The following is an 8271-nucleotide window of genomic DNA, read 5'->3' as shown; positions in this document are numbered from 1 at the left end:
TCCTTTGATCATTAAAATGTCCAGCAATTTGATTGGCCATGTCCTTTTTAATTTAGCTCCTGTATGAACCAAAAGGTCTGAATGGTCTGAACAGCTCATTTTATTTTTTTGTAAAATATGTTTATCTTTAGTAGATATAAAATTTGATTACATGGATTGGCAATTTGATTTATTTAGTATTCCGTTTTTGCGGTTCATGCAGCTTGAATAGCGTTTTTATCGCTTCATGCTTCAATGAATATACAAATTATTCAAGTCTCATACATTCACATTCCTTTGGAAATCGAAGTCAAAGTATGTATACATTTTTGGACGAGGTCATCTTAAAAGGCTTAGAATACTTTGCGTTCTGTTGTTATAATGAGAGGTGCATGTATTTTTAAGAAGAAAAAAAAATCTACTAATCTTGATATTTGTTCTGGTATGTCGGACATCTTCTAGATTGAGTATTAATATATCTTTCCTAAGATATAGTAATATATTAAATGTTAGAACAATAATTAATATTTAATATAATCTCAACTATTTATTTTTAAATAATAACAAATACATCATTGTTTGATGGCCGACCATGAATGACAGCTAGGATTAAAATTGTATGGGTCAAATCTGTAATGGACAACCTTGTTATATGTTGGTTATGGATTATGTCAACCGTGACAGTTATGGGTTCTAACTTAAGTCTGTATGGACCAAATCTCACATGGGCCGACTCTGGAATGGTCCAGATATGTCATGGTCCAAGAGCTTCAGTTGCCTTCGGTCAAATGTATTGTCTTTCGTTTCAGTGAATAGGAATTTTTTAAACTTAAAAATAGGAGACAAATATCATTTTCTCATGTTTAATATTTTACAAATAATTCTGAATTAATAAAACATATTTCAGTTCGATAGTAATCTTAGAAAGATAGGTACCAGACCACTCACACTGGAATCTGTATGTGACCATGTGCAAGTTTAATATTATCCACAATTGCAGTGTTAATAAAAATGTTGGAGAAAATAACTTCCTGGGTAAAGGTTTCCTCCTTTACTGTAGTGTAAAACATTCTTCTTGGATATGCTTCCTTTGAGATTTGTATTTACCGGTGAATCATATACTTTTATGCGAATGCCATTTGTTATATAAGTGTCATGGACCAAGGTTAATACGGTTCTCCCTATAACTTGTCGTTGATATATTCAGTTACTGAAGGAATATTTTTAAATTGGTTTCAGACTGAGAAAAAGTAATTATGTTTTGCCATTCCAAGATATGTAGTTATTTGTCTCTGACGATGTTGCAGTTTAATTCGCTGTCAAGACCGATAGGTTTATTTTTTAATTCATACAAACGGTGAACACTGCAGGTTATATTTATTCCAAATTTCAAAGACATAATGTGGTTTTGGAGTTCATCTGTAGTAGTCATTGGGACTATAGAAATAGTAATTCATAACGTTGTTTGTATCCATAATTGTGACATCAAAAGTTGATATGTAATAATGAAGCAAGATACAGATTAAAAAATGGACATGGCTTTTCTCCTGATTGCTTTGTACCTTAATTGGAAAAGATTATTTACATGGCTATCCCAGTCATAATTTACATAAAGCAATTCTTACAGTTGTATGTATCTAGTATATGAAGAGTATTCACACATTGTAGATCGAGGGATGTCACAGGTTCAAACCCCAGCCGAGTCATAAAAAAGACTCATGCAAATGGTACTGACAGCTACCTCGCTTGTTGCTCAGCATTAAGTGGTTAGTGTTAGAGCTGGTCAGCCTGGTGTCAGGATAATGTGACTGGGTGGGATATCATGCTACATGTCTGTGCATGATGCCCCAGTGCTAGACACCACTATAAACTGCCATTCTGCAGACATCATAGCAGCATGACTTGAAAATGGTTAATGTTACGTTAAAAATCTAAATCACACACACATTTTAGGTCGAGCTAATAACTAGCCTTGTCCATTGTGACCTGTATAATACTGCAGAAAGGAGTACTGAGAAGCACTAAATAGTTGTACTTTAATTTCTTGGTGTTTTCATTCCTATGAATATCTGAGATCATTTCCATGCTTAGTTCACTGTTTAATGTACCTTGAAGGTCAAATAGGAGTCACATTGTCAGGGTTTTGTTTTCATGTTACAACAGTCAAGAACTTTATAAGTATGCCTGTTTTGTCTTCAGACTTGGCCTGGCTTCTGTTTATACTTAACATAGAGGCATATCATATGTCTGTCATCTGGACTCCTGATTTTTTAGAGGTCTGGAACAAGATTCAACAGCAATGTTTAGTCATTTAATGGACTATTATTATTCCTGTCATCTGGACTCCTGATTCTGTAGAGGTCTGGAACAAGATTCCACAGCAATGTTTAGTCATTTAATGGACTATTATTATGTCTGTTATCTGACTTGTGATTTTGTAGAGGTCTGGAACAAGATTCCACAGCAATGTTTAGTCATTTAATGGACTATTATTATGTGTGTCATCTGGACTCCTGATTTTGTAGAGGTCTGGAACAAGATTCCACAGCAGTGTTTAGTCATTTAATGGACTGTTATGATGTCTGTCATCTGGACTCCTGATTTTGTAGAGGTCTGGAACGAGATTCAACAGCAATGTTTAGTCATGTAATGGACTATTATTATGTCTGTCATCTGACTTGTGATTTTGTAGAGGTCTGGAACAAGATTCCACAGCAATGTTTAGTCATTTAATGGACTATTATTATGTCTGTCATCTGACTTGTGATTTTGTAGAGGTCTGGAACAAGATTCAACAGCAATGTTTAGTCATTTAATGGACTATTATTATGACTGTCATCTGGACTCCTGATTTTGTAAAGGTCTGGAACAAGATTCCACAGCAATGTTTAGTCATTTAATGGACTATTATTATTCCTGTCATCTGGACTCCTGATTTTGTAGAGGTCTGGAACAAGATTCTACAGAAATGTGTAGTCATGTAATGAACTATCATTATGTCTGTCATCTGACTTGTGATTTTGTAGAGGTCTGGAACAAGATTACACAGCAATGTTTAGTCATTTAATGGACTTTTATTATGTCTGTCATCTGGACTTGTGATTTTGTAGAGGTCTGGAACAAGATTCAACAGCAACGTTTAGTCATTTAATGGACTATTATTATGACTGTCATCTGGACTCCTGATTTTGTAAAGGTCTGGAACAAGATTCCACAGCAATGTTTAGTCATTTAATGGACTATTATTATTCCTGTCATCTGGACTCCTGATTTTGTAGAGGTCTGGAACAAGATTCTACAGAAATGTGTAGTCGTTAATTAATCGACTATTATTATGTATTGCTTGTCTTTGCTATTGATTCAGTGGTCTACATTTTATTCTACATACATGTATTTCTTGTACTACTCAGGAAAGTTAGTTCTTACTTTTTCTTTAAAGATGCAGTTTCTCTTACTGAACTCCATGTTATCATTTGCATGTGCACAACTTTGGCCAGACCAAATCATTTATTTTACAGTCTCATTTGTTAGTGATACAGTTGTTGATATTTTGTTCTATATATTTCTCATAATATTCAAGTATCGGCATGTACAAATCTGGGTGGACCAAGTAATTCTTATACAGTTTATGTTGCTTCCTTGGCATGTCTTTGGTATTTTTTTCAGTCATTTGCTGTGTTATATTGTTCTGTGTATGCATATTACAGATGTATATGTTTGCCTCAGGAAATGTAATATCAGTGGCATTGGTTATACCTCTGTCATCATCAGTATGAATTAGCAGTTCTATTTCTGTTTAGTCTAGACTTAAATTTCCCTTCAGGTGGGCAAGAAATTTGTAGTAAAAAAAAGTATTACTCCCCCAGAATAAGATTAATGTTCCCCATTTTATTGGTGGTTCCCCAGATTCTCTTCCCCATTTTATTGGTGGTTCCCCAGATTCCGTTCACCATTTTATTGGTTGTTCCCCAGATTCTCTTCTGAGAACTTTGTGGCTTTCATTGACAAATATTAAACATGGTATAAACTTGTCTTGATATTTTTTTTTCACACAAAACAGCTTGATTTTGTTTGGCTACAAAAATTACATGGTCTACAATCCTCGATTTTTTTAGCGAAAACAGCTTGTTTTTGCTTAGCTACAAAAATTACTTGGTTTACTTTCATTGATTTCTAGTAAAATCATAGTCATTTAAGTTCTTGACGTCTTGCCCTTGCAGGTGCCACAGTCATCATGGTGATTTTCCCTCTTTCCAGACTGATTACCAGTGTTATTGTCCTAATTCTTTGCTAAAGTCAACATGTTTTGCTTGTCATAATGCACAATTTCTGAGTAGGTTTTAAGCTGTTTAGTCACTGTGGTAATGGTGATTGGCTTGCTTTCCAGACAGATTACTGCATATGTTTTCCTTACAGTATTCCTGTGTTATTTTCTTCACTGTTTTCCAGTGATATTTTCCCCACCTTGATTACAGCAAGTACATATTTTCCCCACCTTGATTACAGTAAGTACATATTTTCCCCCACCTTGATTACATTAAGTACATATTTTCCTCACCTTGCTTAAATAAGTATATATTTTCCCCACCTTGATTACAGTAAGTACATATTTTGCCCACCTTGATTACAATAAGTACATATTTTCCCCACCTTGATTAATTAAGTACATATTTTCCCCACCTTGATTACATTAAGTACATATTTTCCCCACCTTGAAAAAATAAGTACATATTTTCCCCATACAGCACCATTATCTGAGGCAGTATACATTTCTGTATTAGGTGTCGTCTTCAACTACAATAAATTGGTCTTGTGGATGAATATTTAACCAGGATGATGGATTTGAAATGTCATTTAGAACATTTTCGTCATTGCCAGACTAAATATTGGACATGTAATTTTTTCTTCAGTTACTCAAATTTTGAATCTTATTTGCATTGCGACTCTGCTTTCCATGGCGTGCTGTTTCTGTTGGTTTGTGTTTTGATACCGCTGCCACAGGAATGTGGATTTGTCAGACATATATGTATAGAATGATAGCAATTGTTGTCAAAATCGTGGTAATTTATTCTTGATGTTACTTGTTTCTGACAAATGTTAACTGCTTGAATGAGACTGCTGACTGCACAAAAGACAGATTTTCATTGTTCAAATGCATCTACTAATTGCATGTAAGACAGATGTTAGCTGTTAGAATGAGACTGTTGACTGCATACAAGACAGATGTTCACTGTTTAAATGAATCTACTGACTGCATGTCAGACAGATATTAGCTGTTTGAATGAGACTGCTCACTGCATAAAAGACAGGTGTTTACTGTTTAAATGAATCTACTGATTGCATGTCATACATATGTTTGCTGTTTCAATGAGACTGCTGATTGCATAAAAGACAGATGTTCACTGTTTAAATGCATCTACTAATTCCATGTTAGACAGATGTTAGCTGTTAGAAAGAGACTGCTGATTGCATAAAAGACAGATGTTCACTGTTTAAATGCATGTACTGATTGCATGTCAGACAGATGTTAGCTGTTAGAAAGAGACTGCTGATTGTATAAAAAAACATGTTCACTGTTTAAATGCAGCTACTAATTTCATGTCAGACAGATGTACACTGTTTGAATGAGACTGCTGACTGCATAAACGACAAATGTTGAATGAGACTTATTGTATGTCAGACAGATGTTTACAGTTTGAATGAAACTATTGATTTCATGTTAGACAGATGTTTGCATGAAACTTGATTGCATGTCAGACAAATGTTCTTTGTTTGAATGAGACTACTGATTGCATGCCAGACAAATGTCCACTGTTTGAATTAGACTATTGATCGAATGTCAGGCAAATATTCACTGTTTGAATTAGACTATTGATTGAATGTCAGACAAATGTTCACTTGTTGAATTAGACTATTGATTGCATGTCAGACAGATGTTCACAGTTTGAATTAGACTATTGATTGCATGTCAAACAAATGTTCACAGTTTGAATTAGACTATTGATGGCATGTCAAACAAATCTTAATTGTTTGAATTAGTCTACTGATTGCATGTCAAATGTTCAGTTTGAGACTATTGATCGAATGTCATACAAATGTTCACTGTTTCAATTAGACTATTTATTGATAGTACATTGAATAATATCAACAGAAAATGAATTCAGTTTATTCCGTGTGTGTATTTGATTTTACATGCATAGATACATGCATACACCATCTTAGTGTTAGCTGTGTTCATGTTTGACTGGTGTCAGCTGTGTCCATGTGTGAATGGCATCAGCTGTGTCCATGTTTGAATGGTGTCAGCTGTGTCCATGTGTGAATGGTGTCAGCTGTGTCCATGTTTGAATGGCATCAGCTGTATCCATGTGTGCATGGTGTTAGCTGTGTCCATCTGTGAATTGTGTCAGCTTTGTCCATGTTTGAATGGTGTCAGCTGTGTCCATGTTTGAATGGTGTCAGCTGTGTCCATGTGTGAATGGCATCAGCTGTGTCCATGTTTGAATGGTGTCAGCTGTGTCCATGTGTGAATGGTGTCAGCTGTGTCCATGTTTGAATGACATCAGCTGTATCCATGTGTGAATGGTGTTAGCTGTGTCCATCTGTGAATTGTGTCAGCTTTGTCCATGTTTGAATGGTGTCAGCTGTGTCCATGTTTGAATGTTGTCAGCTGTGTCCATGTGTGAATGGCATCAGCTGTGTCCATGTTTGAATGGTGTCAGCCTTGCCCATGTGTGAATGGTGTCAGCTGTGTCCATGTTTGAATGGCATCAGCTGTATCCATGTGTGAATGGTGTTAGCTGTGTCCATCTGTGAATTGTGTCAGCTTTGTCCATGTTTGAATGGTGTCAGCTGTGTCCATGTTTGAATGGTGTCAGCTGTGTCCATGTGTGAATGGCATCAGCTGTGTCCATGTTTGAATGGTGTCAGCTGTGTCCATGTGTGAATGGTGTAAGCTGTGTTCATGTTTGCATGGCATCAGCTGTATCCATGTGTGAATGGTGTTAGCTGTGTCCATCTGTGAATTGTATCAGCTTTGTCCATGTTTAAATGGTGTCAACTGTGTCCATGGTTGAATGGTGTCAGCTGTGTCCATGTTTGAATGGTGTCGGCTGTGTCCACATTTGAATGGTGTCAGCTGTATCCATGTGTGAATGGTGTCAGCGGTGTTCATGTGTGAATGGTGTCAGTTGTGTTCATGTTTGAATGGCGTCAGCTGTGTCCATGCGTGAATGGCATCAGCTGTGTCATTGTTTGAATGGTGTCAGCTGTGTCCATGTGTGAATGGTGTCAGCTGTGTCCATGTTTGAATGGCATCAGCTGTATTCATGTGTGAATGGTGTTAGCTGTGTCCATCTGTGAATTGTGTCAGCTTTGTCCATGTTTGAATGGTGTCAGCTGAGTCAATGTTTGAATGGTGTCAGCTGTGTCCATGTGTGAATGGCATCAGCTGTGTCCATGTTTGAATGATGTCAGCTGTGTCCATGTGTGAATGGTGTCAGCTGTGTCCGTGTTTGAATGGAATCAGCTGTGTCATTGTGTGAATTGTGTTAGCTGTGTCCATCTGTGACTTGTGTCAGCTTTGTCCATGTTTGAATGGTGTCAACTGTGTCCATGTTTGAATGGTGTCAGCTCTGTCCATATTTGAATGGTGTCAGCTGTGTCCATGTGCGAATGGTGTCTGCTGTGTTCATGTTTGAATGGTGTCAGCTGTGTTCATGTTTGAATGGCGTCAGCTGTGTCCATGTGTGAATGGTGTCAGCTGTGTCCATGTTTGAATGGTGTCAACTGTGTCCATGTTTGAATGATGTCAGCTGTGTCCATGTGTGAATGGTGTCAGCTGTGTCCATGTTTGAATGGCATCAGCTGTGTCCGTGTGTGAATTGTGTTAGCTGTGTCCATCTGTGAATTGTGTCAGCTTTGTCCATGTTTGAATGGTGCCAGCTGTGTCCATGTTTGAATGGTGTCAGATGTGTCCATGTTTGAATGGTGTCAGCTCTGTCCATATTTGAATGGTGTCAGCTGTGTCCATGTGTGAATGGTGTCAGCTGTGTCCATGTTTGAATGGCATCAGCTGTGTCCATGTGTGAATTGTGTTAGCTGTGTCATCTGTGAATTGTGTCAGCTTTGTCCATGTTTGAATGGCGTCAGCTGTGTCCATTTGTGAATGGTGTCAGCTGTGTCCATGTGTGAATGGTGTCAGCTGTGTCCATGTTTGAATGGCATCAGCTGTGTCCATGTGTAAATTGTGTTAGCTGTGTCCATCTGTGAATTGTGTCAGCTTTGTCCATG

The sequence above is a fragment of the Sinohyriopsis cumingii genome, chromosome 10, assembly GCF_028554795.1.
Source record: "Sinohyriopsis cumingii isolate HCF-2022 chromosome 10, ASM2855479v2, whole genome shotgun sequence".
NCBI lineage: Eukaryota > Metazoa > Mollusca > Bivalvia > Unionida > Unionidae > Sinohyriopsis > Sinohyriopsis cumingii.
This window is presented reverse-complemented; position numbering follows the sequence as displayed.